At 35.7% G+C, this 19,782-nt stretch overlaps 1 protein-coding gene across 1 annotated transcript in view; it reads right to left on the bottom strand.

Moving 5' to 3' along the window:
• Window positions 1-19,782, bottom strand: part of LOC131549824 (uncharacterized) — a 56,426-nt gene that overhangs the window by 22,948 nt on the left and 13,696 nt on the right. The gene's annotated exons all lie outside the window — the stretch shown is intronic.

Here is a 19,782-nt window from a genome sequence, read left to right on the forward strand (position 1 = left end):
TATATCAGAAGCTAAACATCTACACATACAGCTCCTGGACTACAAAAATATTTTTTGCTAAAAAAAAAAAAAATAATAAAAAAAAATTGCAGACTACTGAATTGAATGCATGAAGAAAAAAAAACTTACTGTTTTCTTATTTTTTTACCTAGAAAACAGTGAGGTGCATTATATTCCTATACATCACTTTGGTTGAATTTCTGTTGTTTTAAATTGTGTTAAAAATAAATTGTCATTAAAATACTTACATGCAAACTGACACAGACAGATGAGCCCCATGAGTCCAGACAAGATTACAGCAACAGCACTGAAAACCAACACTATTAACCATATACCTGTGTCAAAACAAAACCAACACTTTAATCCATGTTTATGTGAATTATTATGTATAATATGGTCACTGTAGATACATCAGTCCCCTTATAATTGACGTAATATTTTTGTTATGTGTAATGATCAAATTAAATTAAACTAAATGTCATTTAGTTATCGTGCTTCACGTCCTGTAATGTTTAAGAGGCGGTCTTTAGTGGTTCTTTGAACGCATTCAACCACAAGAGCGTTTACACTATAAAAGCAATCCGGTCAAGTACTTTTTCAACTGCCTCTGAAAGCGGTCGAAAGTGGTAGCTAAGCTCAAAGCATTTCAGAACCTATTTACACCTGTATTTATATTTATATTAGGGACTTTAAGCAACAGCCACTGATGGAACAACAATGGCATTCTAACATTGTATTATCATTGTATTCTCAGCTACGGCTTTGTAACAGCGTGCTTCTGGCCATTCAGACTTATTAACAACACTTGGGCCAACTTTCGACTTTACCGTTACCAGGCGTAGAGGTTGGCATGTAAACTGAAAAAAACAAAAACAAAAAAAAAAACAATGCCATAGCACGATGTTATAGTATTAAAATGGATGGAATGATAACAAAAATGCATAATTTCATAAATAAGTATAACCGTGTTAAATAAGTAGCAGAATTATGAGACTCGTCTTTGTTGAATTCTCTGTGTTTACCACTACGAGTTACTGATGTACCTTTGAAAAAATAAACTTTGAAAATAATTCCCAGCTATATTTGAACTTTTGAATCCAACATTAGCTAATTCTACACAGTGACTGTTGCCATCAAGAAAGAGTGGATGAACTTACTCATGGTTTCGTTTGCTGTACTGGTTGACGAGTTTGTCTGGGTTTGGTGGTCTGCTAATATAAAAATAGCATTGCAGGGGGAATCAGTTTTGAGAAGGAAATCATTTCTCATATTTAATCTAGAATAACCAGAAAAGCTATTATTAGCAACTTACTGTATGTTGTGGTTTCAGAAGTGGACATTACAGTTAACGCTGATAAAAAGACATTGTGAAATGTGTGGTGATGTACAGTATAAATTAAATGCTGGACAAATACTCATGAGCTTAAAAGAATGATTGTTATTTTGAGGACATTCAGAATGGAGTAAGAATAACTGATTTACAAACTCAATTACTCAATTAGAGTTTTCATGGCTGTTGTAGTAGTTTGTTCAGTGTTGGTTGATGTTGAAACTGCGGAGAGAATCTACCAGCATTAGAGAGAGTCGTTTTACATTATTATCAAACTTTAAAGCAAAGCTTGCTTGTTGGAGATACAGATCCTCAAATAATAATAATAATAATCTTGTTAGTCCTTTTGTAATGTGTGGTTTTGGAAGGAAAACAACAACACAATCATCAATATTAACAATTCTTTGGACTGATTGAGTTATGAATCTTTAGGGGTACAACAGCTCGTCACTGGGGCAGTATCTCAAAGGGACACCTTTGTACCTTCTTCACCCCTAAAGGATATTACCGTATTGACCCGAATATAAGACAATGTTTTTTCTTGGAAATACATCTGAAAAAACGCGTTCGTCTTATATTCAGGGTCTAGACTTTGACATGTCAATAATACACCCACAACAATAGGTGGCGCCAAAAACGCATAAAACGAGTGTGCCATGAAATATGTAATGTAATGTGTTTTGTAAAGATCGCGAGTGAAAACAAATGAAAAAGAAAAGCTTACAGCAGCATGATCGTGACTGTCATGTTAGCCTGATGGGACCAAACTTTTAATTTTAAAACATAAGACAGTACCCAGATTTGAAGACTACAATAAGATTTCACTTCTACTGATAATAACATTTTGGTAGGCTGCTATGAGTTGGATAGCCTAATTGTTATATAATTCAGATGGGCTACCTGTTATTTCAATGGTATATCAAAATTTTCCAATGTCATTGTTGATACATTTTACCAGTATTTACCATACTTTAAAAACAAAAATTAGAATTGGAAAAATATGCAATATGAAAATAATTTAAGAATAAATGTGTTTTACAGAGAGAGAGAGAGAAAAAAAAAAACAAGATTTGGTTTTCAAAAAGCCTTTTTCCAACAGGTACATCTGGAAAAGGGGGGGTCGTCTTATAATCAGGGTCGTCTTATATTCGGGACAATACGGTATATGCATATTAGTACCGTCTTTACAAATAATATCCAATCCATTCAGAAGAGCCCTATAGGTGTAACATCATCATCACTAACTGATGATGAGTTTCTCAGGTGAATCTGTATAAAGTAAAATAATCCATGGTTATTAAAAACACTGGAATAAAAGTTTTTAATACAGAAGAACAGCAGTGAAATATCTCACCTAGAACCATCACTGTGACAGGATCAGATTCAGATGATGTTATGGGTGAGCCTAGCTCGTTTATTATGTAGTAACAGTAAATGTTGAGTAATCCAGGTGATTTTACAGCTGCCCATCTGAGCAATTCAGCACCAGAGAGATCCAGCTCACATGACGAACTGGTTTCCGTTTTCTTCTCCTCTTTATGTAGAAATTACATTTAATCACTGTAACACGTGGTTCTGTCTCACAGCTGATCTTCACTGAGCTGGACTCTCTTATGACATCTGGAGATACTTTTACTTTAGGAAATTCTGCAACAAAACAGATCAATCAGTCATTAAATCTCTTTATAGACCAAGTTTACATGCATCATTTTCCAACTACGGTCCATGTTTTGGTTAAACCTGTACACACAATCTTAAATGTCTTTGCAACAGCACCCAAATAATGAATAGTAACATTTTGGACATGAGAGATTTGAAAATATTAATATGTTAATTTATTTATGGAAACAATTATTTATTTATTTATTACTTTAAAGGTGTCATGACTTGAGAAATCAAATTTGCCTTGATCCTTTTACATATAGGAAGTCTTTGTAAAACATCATTTCATTGCTTGTCCTGTATATTATAAAATGAGTGTTTCAGACAAAGTAGACATGCAAAATGTGCAGTGTTTGAGACTCCAGAAATGTGGTTGCGAACTACTAGTATAGGTTATAAACCCTGCCCTTTCCATGCTGTCATGATCCCTGTCTGTTTCTTATTTCTCTGTTCATGGACTCTTAGTTTGTAGCTCTGTCTTTTTTGTGACCTTATTCCCCTCATGTTTCCCTGTTCATGCTCTTGTCTTGGATTTCTGGTCTTGCTCCTGCTCTTCCCAGTGTTCCCTTTTTATTTACCCGTGTTTGTTTCATTCTGTTATGCTGGCACACAGACAAAGTGAGGTGGATCCAAATGCAAGTAGTTTGTTGACAAAACAAGAAAACAAACACAGGTAAATAACAAAGGAACACTGAGCAAGAGTCCATGAACAGAGACACAAGAATCATAGACAGGGATTGTGACACGTAAACAAATGGGACAGTTTTAGTTTGAGCCAAAATAAAAATCAAATTACATTTCTAGTAAATTTTTCCCAAAGATGGTTTCTGTCATTTAGGTAGTTCTTATCACACTGATGTATGTTTAAGTGATTTTTCTAATAAGTTTGGTATTAGTTACTTGATGCTATAAAACCAGCACGCACAAAACCTTATTAACATTATAAGTGAGCCTCAAAGAACATTAAAATAATTTTAAAAATCCAATGTCTGGATTTTCAATACCTGCACTTTTCTCAATTTCTTAATCAAATAACACCCGGAATTACTTTCATATGAACATGTGCAGATGTAAATGAATACTACAGTGGATATTCCAAGGGTGTTTAAATGACCAAATCCAATTAATAAAAGCTTCTTATTTCTAGGAACTCAAATGTTTATTCAGGTTATTGCAATCAGGTAATGAAGTTTCATGACATGGCTAATGTAAAACTAATATGCCTATAATAAGCAGAGAAGTTGTAGGTTCAAGTGTGTGCAGTATTACTAAAACGTACTGAACACAAATGCTGAAATATGTTAGTCAAATGTGTACATACAGTATTTCATGAAAATTAAACAATAGGCATCACTTACTGTAAGACTGAACCTCCATCAGGAGCTGAAAAACTATGAAGATGAACAACTCCATTACAGTGAGTGTGAGAAAAGAGACAGAATGAGACTCTCACAATGTGTGAATAAGCAAGTGGCTCATCAGACCACAAACTATTTAAAGCATTGTGCTATATTCACTTTAACAAGTGACAGATCTGGGGTAAAAAATCACACTAAAAGTAGGAAGGCAGTTTTGTAAAAGTAAGGTATACATGTGCCAAAAACACCTGTACCATTAATACACTTGAAAAAGACTAGATCATAATATCAATATTTAAGACTGTGGAAAACATTATTGACTTTAAATTCACTTTATTAGGTACATGTTTGCTCAATAATGCGTAAAACTTGCAGATAAAAGTCAAGCGGTTTAGTTGCTCATTGATCAGACAATTGAAAGAGAAAATAATACAACTTAAACAAGTAAAGCACTATGCTAATTTTGTGAAATTGTTTATAACATTCTGTAACTTTGTGTGCATGTACAGTATATATTACAATATATGATTTTATTTAAAGTATTAAAAAAAAACTACATGAATATAAGATTTAATATTTCTTAAGCCTCAGATCTGTACCAATTGCTAGTCTCAGACTGAATCGGCATCACTGAACTCCACAGATGACTTGCAGATGCTTCCAGCTACATTTAATACATTTCACCAACATAAAATCTATTTTCTCCCAAAATCAAAATTCACAGATTCCGTGTGGCCTGCTTATCAGTATATGAATTCAGTTTCTTTATGCTGAATTCTCTTTCAGTACATATCATTTTTTCTTCAGAGGCAACAAGTGAAGAAAGTAAACAGGTCATCCATGTTTTGTGGAGCACACAGAGGAAGTTAATAGAGATGTTGTTTCCATCTGGCAGGAGGTGTAGTTCAGTTCTGTGAGAACATCAGCAGAACCTGCAGAGATACAGACTTTATTATCATATGTTTCTGTATCGTGGAGTTCCATTTATGAACAACTAAACATGTACATTGTACTTACTGGTACAGCCGCACAGACAGATGAATCCCATGAGTCCAGACAGAAATAAACCAATACCAGTGAATACCAGCACTACTGAAAGCCATGAGCCTGTCAAAAGTAAAAATTATATTAATATTTAATAATTTGATTTAATCTTTTTTTTTTTCTTTTTCTTTTTCTTTTTTGGCTTTTCATGATTTAATGTAAATTGGTTTCACATGATTCCAAAACACTACATGAGCATAATTTGTTCACATATCTTCAACATCATGGAGTGAAATTATTTTTAAAGGTGCCATAGAATGGAAAAATGTATTTACCATGGCATAATTGAATAATAAGAGTTCTGTACATGGAAATGACATACCATGAGCCTCAAACACCATTGTTTCCTCTTTCTTATGTAAATCTCGTGCAAGCAAAAGACCACTGAAAAATAGGCGAATCAGAACGTAACACCGACTGTGACTTAACAGTCGGGATCACTAATAGTTACGCCCCCAACATTTGCATATACCCGCCCATGTTCTACCCTTACGAAAAAGAAGTTTATTCAAGTGTGCTATTAGTATACTTCTTTTAAACTTAAAATAGGAAAGTATACTTTTAGTCTTTGTATACACTTCTCAGAAATAGGGTTTATGTACTTCTCAGAAATATACTTAAAATGACATTTAAGTATACTTGACTTATACTTAGAAAAAATCTAAATATATTTGAGCTATACTTGTGCTCCTAGAATCCATGTTTTCATTGTTATACAGTAAGGGGGCGCTAGTACACATCTTCTGTACAGAATTTCCAAAAAACACGAGTGAAGAAGAAACCGAAACAACAGATACTTCCACATGTAATCTAACACGATCATCTGACTTAAAACAGCATAAAAACTGCATAAAACAGCATAAAACAGCATAAAAACTGTGTAACGTTATGGAATAAAATGTCAAACAATGAAGAGGTAATAATGACTGTCAAGCTTTGGGGTGTTGATCGACTCCATCTATGTTTTGATTATCATTCTGAATCCAATTCATAGTCTTTTTTCAGCTTTTTGTTCAAAATGTTGTATATTTCTTATTTTGATTTATTTATGAGACTTACCCACATTCAAGTGTTTTACTAAAAGTTCTCTTTTAGTATAGTTGCAGTACAAGTTAAAAACATTGATGTAAACTAGTTGTGTACTCAAAGTTTACTACTGTTATACTTAAAGTATACTTAAAAATTATATTTTTATATACTAGAAAGTGGGCCAATTTAGTCCCAAGGAGTATTGAAATAGTACACTTACAAGTATACTGCTAGTAAACTGATATTTGTATACTTACTACATAAAGTATACTTACAATTATACTTGAACTTTACTTAAGTATACTTAATAAAATAAACTTGAAATATGCTACTTTTTGGTAAGGGTAGGCCAGCCGCCAGCCAAACCATCAGAAGTTCTGCAGGTATGGTGAAGAAACAAGTGAGGACAACAGTGAAAATGGCAGATCATTGAAATAAATGTTATGTTCCAGGCTGTGCAGGGGATGTGAAGTGCAGGGATGGGTTGGTGTCTGTATTCAGAAAGGCACGGAAAGCAAATAACGCGTTCTAATAAAATAACGCAAGCCACTAAAGGGACATGGTTAGCTCCTTGCTAGCGGTAGCCTGTTACATTACAGTACATAAGATTTCACTTACCACATAAAAAGAGTAAGGAGAGATGACTGAGGATGATGGCGAATGATTTACAGATCCTGAGCACCACTGACAAGCATCTGATCTTGTAAAATGTGTGGTAAGTACTGCCGCTCCATAGTATAAACAGAGTTTGTGCGATCACGAATCTCGAAAATGAAAGTGAAACTAAAAAGCGATTGTGCATTTGAAAGCAGATTCAGCGCCCCACATATTAATAGCGGCTCCCTGATGCCCGCATTTTATTTACAGTATAATTACCCAACGATATAACTGCGCAAGAAAGTATTGAAATATATATTATCCCTGTGTTTCCTTCCTGCTGTGTGAGCTACTGAAATGAGCCGCACTGTAAAACAGCCAATCAGAGCAGAGCTCAACATTATTAGTTCTATTAGGAGTATTGTTCTAGCGTTTAGCATTCTAGCGTGTTAGCTGCCTTACCGACCCTTTCCGTGTTTCTGTTTAGTCTTTAATATTGTTCTGCGTTTATCTCTCACCGAGTGATAGCTGCTTTACTGAGTCTAGCCTCCAGTTCTAGTTAGTCTAGTCTTTTTACACCAGTGACTATGACGGACTGCCGAGAGAAGCAGACAGGTGGAGAGTCTGAGAACAAAGTCTGAGATTTACATCGCTAATGATGGCAAGATCGTTGTGGAAAATGAGTTTTTGAATTTTTTAGTCGTCAAAATGAAGACGATGGCTCAGGACGAAATTGTGTTGTTAGCCACAAGCCACTTTTCGTCTGAGCGGATTGCGAGTTCAAGGAAAGTGTTATTTGAACTCTGTCCGGGTTCCTCTCAGAGCATTGTTCAGCACAGGGAAGAACAAAAAGACATAAATAATGTTAAAAGCTGCCTTGCTCTGTTAAATGAGCTTGGGGACAAAATCCCTCACTTTGTGTCACACCATCTTGATGAGCTGCCACCTGTGTCCTTTAACAGCATTGACGTGCCATGTTTACTTGCTAAAATGGAGATGGCTGAGTGCTGACGTAGCTGCTATGAAGCAAGGAATGAATGTGTAAGTTAAAGTATCTGCCGATCTTTGTGCTGTGTCAGAGGATCTAAATTGGCGTCTGTGCACGGCTGAACAACATGACCGCGGCTTTATGCAGGCCCCAAAGCAAACTACAGTGAAAGGAGACAAGGACGTGGAGGATACACCTAGCACATCTGTACAGCGGGAGCCCAACGGGAGCGGACCGACCAGTAATGACCTCCCCGTGGAGAGTATGGTGGAGGAGAGTGCTATCGCAGCGGCTACAAAAACTACTTGGAGTACCGTGGTTAAGAGAGGCAGCCGCTAGTTACAAACAGCAGCTACGGCGCATGAGAGATCCAAGCCCCGTGGGGTCAGACCCGCACAGCGGGTTCAGAGAGCTGGCATCGTTGGTACTGGTCCGGGTAGTAGCATTTGTACTGTGAGGACTAAACTGGTGAGTGTTTTTGCCACAAAGTTTATGCCGGAGCTAAAAGCGGATACACTAACAAGCTATTTGCACAGTAAACTTGGCCGCAAGGTCACGTGCATGAAGACAGATACTGTGCAAAGTCGATATAGTTAATTTAAAGTTACGGCGGAGTGTGACGATGTGAGGGAAATGTACGACCCAGACTTATGACCAGAAGGTGCCTTTGTGCGGCACTTCTATGAAGTGCGTAAATCAAAGGGTGCTACTGAAGATGTAAAGGTGAACGTGCTTGAGGGAGCACACTATCCAGTAGATTAAATTGACATATAATGAGAGTCGTGTCATATAACACTCTGTGGCGAATAAGGCTCGACGGCTCGTTGTTGACAAACTGTTTGAGAACACAGACATTTTATGTATACAGGAAACTTTCCTTCCTAAACAAGATCTGGACAAACTTAACTTGGCAGAATATCTGGTGGAGTGGCCATTATGTGGCATATGAAATATGATCCTGTAATTACAGTGATTAGACTGAATGTTGATTGGTGTATAGGAATTAAAGTCGCCATCAACAATAATGTTTTTATTATTTTAAATGTTTATACACCCTATGAATGTCCTGGTAATGAGGATGAATATATTCAAAGGCTTGCCTTTATAGGCTCTTTTATTGAAGAGAGTGAATGCACTTGTATTTATGTAATGGGAGATTTTAATGCAGATGTTTCTGATGTGAAATCTTTGTTTGGCCAGTACTTAGTTAGGTTTTTTCAGGATAATAGTTTAATTCTGTCAAGTTTGGATCTGTTGCCAACTGACAGCTATACATACGTCAGTGAGGCCTGGAATAAAACTTTATGGCTGGATCACTGCATATGCACTGCTGTTGCTCATGAAAGTATAGTGAATGTCGAAATCTTGTATGGAACAGCAGCAACATATCACATGCCTATTTCTGTGATGTAAATATAGAAAAACTACCTGAGATAACCAAAAAGGTTAACCATACCTATGATGGGAGAGTTGAGTGGGCTAAGCTCACAGACTGTGATATGCAGTATTATTATAACTTGACTGACAAGTCTCCAATATCCAAATTCCATATGATGTATTCTTGTGTGATAACATTAATTGTGACAACTCAAACCATAATGATGACTCGTGTAACATGTATGATGAAATTGTGATGGTATTAAACAATGCAAGCAAATCATTTTGTAACAAAAGATCTAAACGATATAGTATTAGACCAGGATGGAATGAGCAGTATACTCCATCAGCAAGCAAGAGAAGCCTTTAAAAACTGGGTCGCTGCTGCTGGGAAACCAATGAATGGCCCTATATGGGACATAAAGAAACAAGCTGTCACACAGTTTAAATATGCTGTTCGCTTCATAAAAAGGAGCAAACAAACTCTCAGAGCTAATTCTTTGGCTCAAAAATTATTACAAAATAATACACAGGATTTCTGGAAAGAAGTTAAAGTTATGAGTGCTAGCAAAATTCCTCTGCCCTCTAGTGTTGAGGGGGTTACGGGATCTGAAAATATTACAGATCTTTGTAGAAAGCATTACAGTGACCTATTCAATTTCCTTAAAAGTGACGATTTCAATATTGGGAATGTGTCTTAATAATGAGGTTATCAAGGCTGAGGAAGTAACTTCTGCTATAGGAAAATTAGTTCTGAATAAATCTTGTGGCCTAGATCAGATCACAGCAGAGCATTTGAAATTTGCTAGCCACAGACTTGTTGTTTTAGCCTTATGTTTTACTGGAATGTTGATTCATGGCACATTGCCCAGTTCTATGCTTTCTGTCTTGCTGGTACCTGTAATTAAGGACAAAACAGGGAAAATATCTAGCATAGAAAGCTATAGGCCTATTGCCTTAGCCAGCTTGATGTCTAAGGTATTCGAGATAAACAAATAATATTACTGGATCGATTTCAGAAATATGTTATTACCAACGATGAGCAGTTTGGTTTTAAAAGTAAGCATGGGACTGATATGTGTATCTATGCTCTGAAAGAGGCTGTGAGTAAGAACAGAAGGCAGAACTCCACTGTGTCTGTGCTTCTTAGATGCCTCCAAAGCCTTTGACCATATTAACCATGGAAAGCTATTTGTAAAATTACAGCAGCGAGGGGTTCCCTCATACCTAGTCCGGGTTCTGCATTTTTGGTACACACACCAAACAATGTATGTTAGATGGGGCACGACAATATTGGAGCCTTTTCTAGTGACAAACGGGGTCAGACAGGGTGGAATATTATCACCCATGCTCTTTAACCTTTATATGGACGATCTTACTCAAAGACTTAAAAACTGTAAGACTGGCTGCATGGTGGGAGAAAGACTTTTGAACCAACTCTATGCGAATGACCTAGTTGTAATGTCACCTTACTCTGCTGGGCTGCAACAGTTGCTTAGAGTCTGCTCCGACTATGGTGAGCAATATGATTTAAAGTTTAATACCAGAAAGAGTGTGGTTATATTGGTGAGGGCAAAGGAGGACCGTAAGGCCGTGTTCCCCTCTTTTTATCTGGCTGGACAGGAGTTATCTGTGGTGAATAAGGTCAAACATCTTGGTCACATCATTAGAAGTGACCTCTGTGACGATGATGACATTCAGAGACAGTATTGTAAATTGTATGCGCAAGCTAACATGCTTGCTCGTAAATTTAGAATGTGTACTGATGATGTTAAAATAGCTCTGTTTAAAGCCTATTGCACTCCACTGTATGCTGCCCACTTGTGGTGCAGTTACAGTAAAGCTAAATTTAACAAGTTGCAGGTTGCATACAATGATGCATTGCGCCTCTTATTAAAAGTCCCTCGGTGGACAAGTGCCAGTCAGCTTTTTGTTCAGAATCATGTGCCCATGTTATATGCTGTTATTAGAAATTTTGTGTATAAATTTATAAAGTGGCTTGAGGTCTCTAAAAATGAAATGATTGTGATCTTAGAGAAGAGCACTGCTAGATATACCTCTGCACTTTGGAGGCACTGGAGAAAGTGTTTATATGGACATTAGATGTAAATTATTTTCTTGTTGTTTGTTGTTGTTGTTGTTATGTTGTATGCTGCTCTTTTTTATATGGACCTTTTTGAGTCTGAAATAAAGATATCATATCATATATTATTATTCATGACCCTTCCAAATAAGGTAATAACAGACCATTTCATTCTAGGGAGAAATCCTAGGGTTGTAAAACCGTAAAAATCTGGATAATTTTTGCCCTTACCTAAGCCACATACCTTCTATGCAGATATCAGAGAACATATTGTATCAATGCATTCTATTTATATTGAATCAGGCACCTTTAAGTGACTCAGTTAAGTACAGTAATCTGAGTGTGAATTTATGTTTTTTTTTGTGTGTTTTTTTGTTTTTGCTTTTTGTTTTTGTTTTTATGAAAAAAAATTTAATTGAATTTCCTATATCGAGAACATAAATCAAAACTCTTCTGAACTACATATACAAACAGATGCCATGAAAATTGTCCACATATATAAAAGGAAAAAAACAATTAATCATGCAATAATCTCTGCGATTATTGCCCATCTCTAAATAGTCTTGTCACTTGCGCCGTTGAGCTTGCCAGTTGTACCTTCCAGCAAAACAATGTATCTAAAATAGGATAACCAAATGAAGGTTGAAGGGGTGGATGGTTCTATCCACAGTTTTAAAATAGTATTTTTGGCAGCAGTGCTTGCTGCTAAATAAAATCCTATTTTGATGAGAGTTCAACTTGTGAGCAGAGTCATCTAACAGCAGAAAAAGCAGAGGGTCTTGATGTATTTTTTTATTCCATATAAATATAGAAATAGCCTATCTTTAATCCATGTTTATATTGATAATCATTTAATCCATGTTTATATTGCAATAAGGGAAAGAACATGGCACTAAATTAGATAAATTATTAGCAGATTTTTGCTATTCAATTCATTTAACATTAATATTCCGCATGATATGATCACAAAAGGAGGAAAAATGTTAAGGTTTTAGTTTATACAAATATTCAGAATAGCAGTTTTGTGTTGTGAGTAAATGAACAAGCTTTAGAATCATTCAGGATCTACCACTATAAGTTACTGATGTACCGATAAACTTTGAAAATAATTCCCAGCTATATTTGAACATTTGAATCTCAGAATTTTTCAACAGAAATGTTGAATTTTTCACAGTGACTGTTACCATCAAGAAAGAGTGAGTGAACTTACTCATGGTTTCCTTTGCCGTACTGTTTGGCGGGTTTGTCTTGGATTGGAGTTCTGCTAATATAAAAATAACATTGCAAGGGGAATCATTTCTCAAATTTAATCTAGAATTACCAGAAAATCAACAGCAAACATCAGTTTTAACAATTGATTTGATGAATTTAGTGATAAATCTTTAGGGGTACAACAGCTTGTTGATGGGAGAGTAACCTCAATGGGAATTTTTTGTACCTTCTTCACCCCTAAAGGATATTATATGCATATTAGTGCCTTGAAGTATACCTTAAGGTAGTAATACAGTATGTACTCTTACAGTCTATTGAAAGGGTCTTGTGATGACGATGTTACACCTATAAGGCACTTCTGAATGGATTAGATACTATTTGTAAATTACATCACTAACTGATGATGAGTTTCTCAGGTGAATCTGTATAAAGTAAAATAATCCATGGTTATTAAAAACACTGGAATAAAAGTTTTTAATACAGAAGAACAGCAGTGAAATATCTCACCTAGAACCATCACTGTGACAGGATCAGATTCAGTTGATGTTATGGGTGAGCCTAGCTCGTTTATTATGTAGTAACAGTAAATGTTGAGTAATCCAGGTGATTTTACAGCTGCCCATCTGAGCAATTCAGCACCAGTGAGATCCAGCTCACATGACGAACTGGTTTCCGTTTTCTTCTCCTCTTTGTTTATGTAGAAATTACAATTAATCACTGTAACACGTGGTTCTGTCTCACAGCTGATCTTCACTGAGCTGGACTCTCTTATGACATCTGGAGATACTTTTACTTTAGGAAATTCTGCAACAAAACAGATCAATCAGTCATTAAATATCTTTATAGACCAAGTTTACATGCATCATTTTCCAACTACGGTCCATGTTTTGGTTAAACCTTTAAACAAACTTATAAATGTCTTTGCACCAGCACCCAAATGTACAATATAGGCAATGTGAGATTTGAAAATATTTTATTTCTTTTCATTTATGAAAAAAAAAAAAAAAATGTTTGGAGCATTTGAGTGCAGATTGTAAATAAGACACAGCGTAATGGAGAGTTAACAAAGAAAGTTTTGTTGAAAGATGAAACTGTATCGGATCTGATAGTAGCTGCGTCACAAACCATAAGTTATTAACAGTTTCATAATGCTTTGTCATAATGCAATGGTTCCCAAACATGTTCCTGGAGCCCCCACAATACTGCACATTTGTAATGATAGTCTCCTTAATCAAACACACCTGATTCAGGTCATCATCTCATTAGTAGAGTCTCCAATACCTGCAATGAGTGTGTCAGACAAAGAAGACATGCACAACCTGTTTGAGCTCCAGAAATGTGGTTCAGAACCACTAGTATAGGTTATAAACCCTCCCCTCTCCATGTAAATGAATGGGACATTTTTAGTCTGAGTCAAAGCAAAAAATAAAATTACACTTCAAAATAAATTTTTCCCAAAGATTGTTTCTGTAATTTTAGGTAGTTCTTATCACACTGATGTATGTTCAAGTTTTGATTTATCTAATATGTTTTGTTTTGGGTTGTTATTTAATGCTATAAAACAGGGTGTGATTTTTTTGTGCGCTAAAAACTTTATTAACATTATAAGTGAACCTTTTAAAATTGTTTAAATAATTTTAAAAATCCAGTGTCTTGACTCCTTTAGAAATGTATATTTTCAACAGCTGCACTTTCCTCAATTTCTCAATCAAGTAACACCCAGAATTACTTTCTTATGAACATGTGCAGATAATAAAGCCTTCTTATTTCTAGAAACTCAAATGTTAATTTAATCGGGTTATAGCAATCAGGTTGATGAATTTTATTACTAATATAAAAAGCAGAGGAGTTGTAGGTTCATGTGTGCTGATGTACATGTACCGATCACACATGCTGAAATATGTTAGACAATTAAACTTGCTTCACTACAAGTGTGTACATATACAGTATTTCATGAAAATTAAACAATAGGCATCACTTACTGTAAGACTGAACCTCCATCAGGAGCTGAAACACTATGAAGACAAACAACTCCATTACAGTGAGTGTGAGAAAAGAGACTGAATGAGACTCTCACAATGCGTGAATAAGAAAGCGGTACATCAGACCACAAACTATTTAATGCATTGTGTGGTCATTTCAATGAAGATGAACGTAGCTCGTGAGACCACATGTACAGCTATATTCACTTTAACAAGTGACAGATCTGGGGCAAAGACTCGCACTAAAGAAGGAAGGTAGTTTTGTAAAAGTAGCCCACAAATATTCAGAACAGCAGTTTTATGTTGTGAGTGAATGAACAACCTTCAGAGTGAGTGTGAACAGTGTGAGGAACAGCTGCAACAGAAAAGATCTCAGACTAAATCATATTAGAGTAAAAGCTGAACTTCTGTTACAGACATCAGTGTTTCTATCTGATAGCCCTGTCAAGTGATATTTAATGTCTTAAGTTAACATTTAACACAGATTTAATATTCCCTTACAAGCAAAGCAAAAAATATACACACATGTTTCTGACTCTGGTGGAGTCGAAGGAGGGAGAGCAGAGGCTGCTATAAAAACAGCTGATAGAATTTAACAATGTTTCAGGCAAAGTTTCACCAGTAGAGGTCGGTGTTGAAACCCACACATTGGACGAATATACTGTAAGTTTTGTCATTTGTTCTTATGATTAATTTTACTTTTCCATATAGATCAGCTATTTAAAGATATGAATATAAAAATAACATACTCTGGACTTTTGAACTTGTCTCTTTTTCAAAGTGTAGAAGCAGGTTACTCTGACAGATGACTGATCTGAGATCCAGTGACTGAGAGCTGACACGATTAGCTCTGTTTTGAGTTACTTTCTCTTCCATTTATGATAAAGACACACATCTCCATCTTCAGATCTTCAGTATTCTTACAGCTTAGCTGTGTCTGTTTCCACAATAACTGAAGCAGATGTTGTTAACTTGGCCTAAGGAGGACCTACAGTCATGTGAAAAAGTTAGGACACCCTATCGAATTCCATGGTTTTCTGGATCAGGAAATAATAATAAAAATAAAAAATATCTAGTCCTTGGCTAGTCTTAAAATTTGGAAAATAAAACCTCAGATGAACAACACATGACATATCACAACATGCCATTATTTATTTAACAAAAATAAAGTCAAGATGGAAAAGCCATGTGTGACAATGTTAGGACACCCTATGATTCAATTGCCTGTAAATCCACTTTTATACAATAAATTAAAGTTTTCTGTATGACTTTATCAGTCTCTCACATCGTTCTGGAGGAGTTTTGGCCCACTCTTCTTTACAACTTTGCTCCAGTTTATTGAGGTTTGTGGGCATTTATTTATACACAGCTCTAACCACATGATTTCAGTCAGGATGAGGTCTGGACTATGACTATAGGCTATTGCAGAACCTTGATTCTCTTCTTTTCAGCCGTTCTGTTGTAGATTTGCTGGTGTGCTTGGGATCATTGTCCAATTTTGGCCCAGCTTTAGCTGTCAGACGGATGTCCTCATTTGACTCTAGAAGACTTTGTTATACAGAAGAGTTCATGATCGATTCAGTGACAATGAGGTGCCCAGAACCTGTGGCTACAAAACAAGCACAAAATCATCAGCCCTCCACCAGCATGTGTGACTTTTGGTATGAGGTGTTTGTGATTGCTGATGTCTTACCTCCTTGGCACTGTGTTAACATACACCTGGCTCCAGACCAGCAAACTGCCAAAACTTCTACTTTTGAGGTGCTCACACTTGCTGATGAACAGTTAATCAAAGGCATTTGATTAGCAGTGCCTGACTGCTACTTAGCCTCTTAATTCTTATGTTAACAGTAAGGTGTCCTAACTTTGTCACAAATGACTTTTCCATTTTCAGGACTGAAAAATCACAATTTAAAAATTGCCTGATGTCTACAGGTTTGCAATTGTCTGATAAATTTTATATTTTCGTTTTATACATGCAGTAATATAATAAAGTGTTTTGTTTTAGATTTTACATTATAATATAAATAATGCTCATGTATGAAACATTCTTATTTCTGAAGATGAATGTGTCACTGTGTGGTGATCTGATCTCAAGTTCAGTCTTGAGTCAAGTCAAGTCAAGTCATCTTTATTTATATAGCGCTTTTAACAATACAGATTGTGTCAAAGCACTTAACAGTATCAAATTGGAGGATAGAGTGTCAGTAATGTATAATGATAAGATTAAACACTCAATTTTCAATTAAAGGCATTTCATTATTGAATTCAGAGATGTCATTGTCTAGCTCAGTTTAGTTTAAATAGTATCTGTGCAATCAAATCGGCGATAATCGCTAGAATTTAAGTGTCCCCAACTGAGCAAGCCAGAGGCGACAGCGGCAAGGAACCAAAACTCGCTCTGTGACAGAATGGAGGAAAAAAAAAAACCTTGGGAGAAACCAGGCTCAGTCGGGGGGCCAGTTCTCCTCTGACCAGACGAAACCCGCAGTTCAAAAGTTTATATTTCTATTTTAATTTTGTTGCAAGTTCTAACAATAGTAGTATTATGTAGTTAGGTATTTTATTATATTTTTAGTTATTTTGTTATATTTTTTAGTTTGAATGTATTTTAATCTAGGTTTTCGCTGGGGATATGTCTCTGGGGGTCATCTGGGTGTCCTGGTCTCCGCTGACGATCAGGATTGAGTGAATAAACACAGATCAGCTGTCTGCTGTTCACTGATTGTGTGAAGAGTTCACTATGACATACAAAGATGCACTCCAGACTGACTCCTCTGAGAAACACATTGAAAGGAATTGAAAAACTATTAAGATAAGCACAAATATTTTAGATAAACTTTGTTCACTATAAATATAAATGTGGACTTTTTAAAGAATACAATAAACAGTAGAGATTCTTTACTGTAAGACCAAACCCCCACAAGGAGCTGAAAAAATGAACAACTTCATTACAACGTGTGTGAACGAAAGAATGAGACTCAAACAGTAGGTGAATTAGGAAGTGGCAGATCAGACCACAGGAAACCATTTTAACGCAATGAGCAGTTTTACGTAGATCAAAGTGCAGATTATTACACCACACTCACAGTCATGTGCAAATGTAACATTTATGCAGTGTGTATATGATGGAGCATGAACAAGAATTTCTGAAATAATAGTTTTAGAGGCCTCATACATATTTAAAGATATGTTTGATAATAAATATTTAAATTTAAGTTTCAGGATGATTCTCACAAAACTGTATTTGCAACAAGCTTTTTCCAAGGTGAGTTCAAAAAGGACACTTGGTGACTCCAAAAGGACATCTGATATCCAAATGATGTAAGGAGTCCATATAATTTAGGACTACTGTGCAAACCAAACCACACATGAAAAACATTCCAGAACATGATTTTCAATCGTAAGAATAAATGAATCAATAAATAATAATTAATAATAATGATCGTTTCCATAATTCACAAAGTATGTAAGCAGTGCAGCAGCAAAACTAATAAGGGAAAAATGCTCAAAGCCTTTTTTATGCAAAAAAAAATACAAGTCAATACAAAACATACAAAACAGGACAACATGGAGAAGACAAAAAAAAAAGTTTCTGTGGAAACTCAGCAATATCATCAGTGATGTCAGTGAGTGTCTCTTGTGTCTTTGAGCATCAGATGCCCATTTGACCTGCCGTTCAGTCTATATTTCACACAGCAGCATGTGGGAAGGATCACGCTTCTCAGAAACAATCACAATATTTTTGAAGCTGAAGACACACTGGAATGAATGATTCACTAAAACAGGATGTGAATCATTATTCTCTCTTCCATCTCTGATGTAATCGACCGAGTTTTGTTGGAGGAGAAGCTAATGGTCACATGATGGAAAACTCTTTCATATTGAATGCGCAAGCACTTCTTACAATATTGTTGTCACAAAAAAAAAAAAATTCCACAAAGATTGACAAAGAGAAGGAATAAGTTTAAATAGGAGCGATACTTTAATTAAACCTCACAAAAACAAGTAGCAAAGTAACAGTGTGTATTAAAACAACCAACACCAGACAACGAACAGAAAGAACTAAAAGGTTTAAATACACAAGGAAACATACTTAATACAAAACAGGTGTGTTCTAATTAGTAACAATGAATAACCATGGCCGTTTCTCAATACAAAGTATGCAAAGTTTGGACTTGCATCCTCGGTAGTTCGGACTTCGCAAGGACGGGAGGACACAAGTCCGGTAATTCTGAATATGGAACAGCAGCGTACTTGATAACGTCAGTCAGCTCGCCTATGTTATCTACACTGTATTACAATACGATGAAATACGATATCAAACACCACTGCCTCTTTTTGTTTTCATGTAAACATATTAACAGCCACAAAAATGTCATTCAGGGAACATACATACATTACAGTAAAACGAAATATTATATCAAACAGCGTTGCCTCTTTTCTGTTTCATTTAAAATATTAATAGCCACAAAAATGTGGTTCATGCAACGCGTACATGCATTACAATAAAACGAAATTATATCAAACACCACTGCCTTTTCGTTTTCTTCAAAATATAAAACACAACCCTCTTTTCATTTTCATTTAAAAAATATAAAACATTAATATGTGGTTTAGGTAACTGCCTGTTAGATATACCCAAAACTAATTTGACCTCATGTTTAACCACTGTGAGGCTGCTCTCGGCGGATACTGCCGCCTAAACAGAGCCAAAATGTGAGAAATGAGGGTAAAAGGCTGCCTACTGATTGATTGTAGTCTTCAGTTTAATTTGTTTGATTGTCCTTATGTTTGCTCTGTATTTATACCCTCAGTCTTGGTTGGACCTTGGTCTGGTGTTAGTTGTATTTGAGTTGTTGTATGATATTGTGTTCCTGATTTCTTGGATTTCTGTTGTTGGATTTAAAATAAAAGACTTTTGGATAGCTACTCCATGAGTGTGTCTTCATGAGTGTTCAATACAGCAACCGTGACAGTGGTATTGCACTAATGGCGTTTGCCAGAGAAGATATTCTGGATATTCACTGAGGTCACAGTATATTCCACACCAAACACTGAATAATGAAAATAAACACCTACCGTATATATCTGCAAGTAAAGACACTTTAATGTCCAAA

The sequence above is a fragment of the Onychostoma macrolepis genome, chromosome 11, assembly GCF_012432095.1.
Source record: "Onychostoma macrolepis isolate SWU-2019 chromosome 11, ASM1243209v1, whole genome shotgun sequence".
NCBI lineage: Eukaryota > Metazoa > Chordata > Actinopteri > Cypriniformes > Cyprinidae > Onychostoma > Onychostoma macrolepis.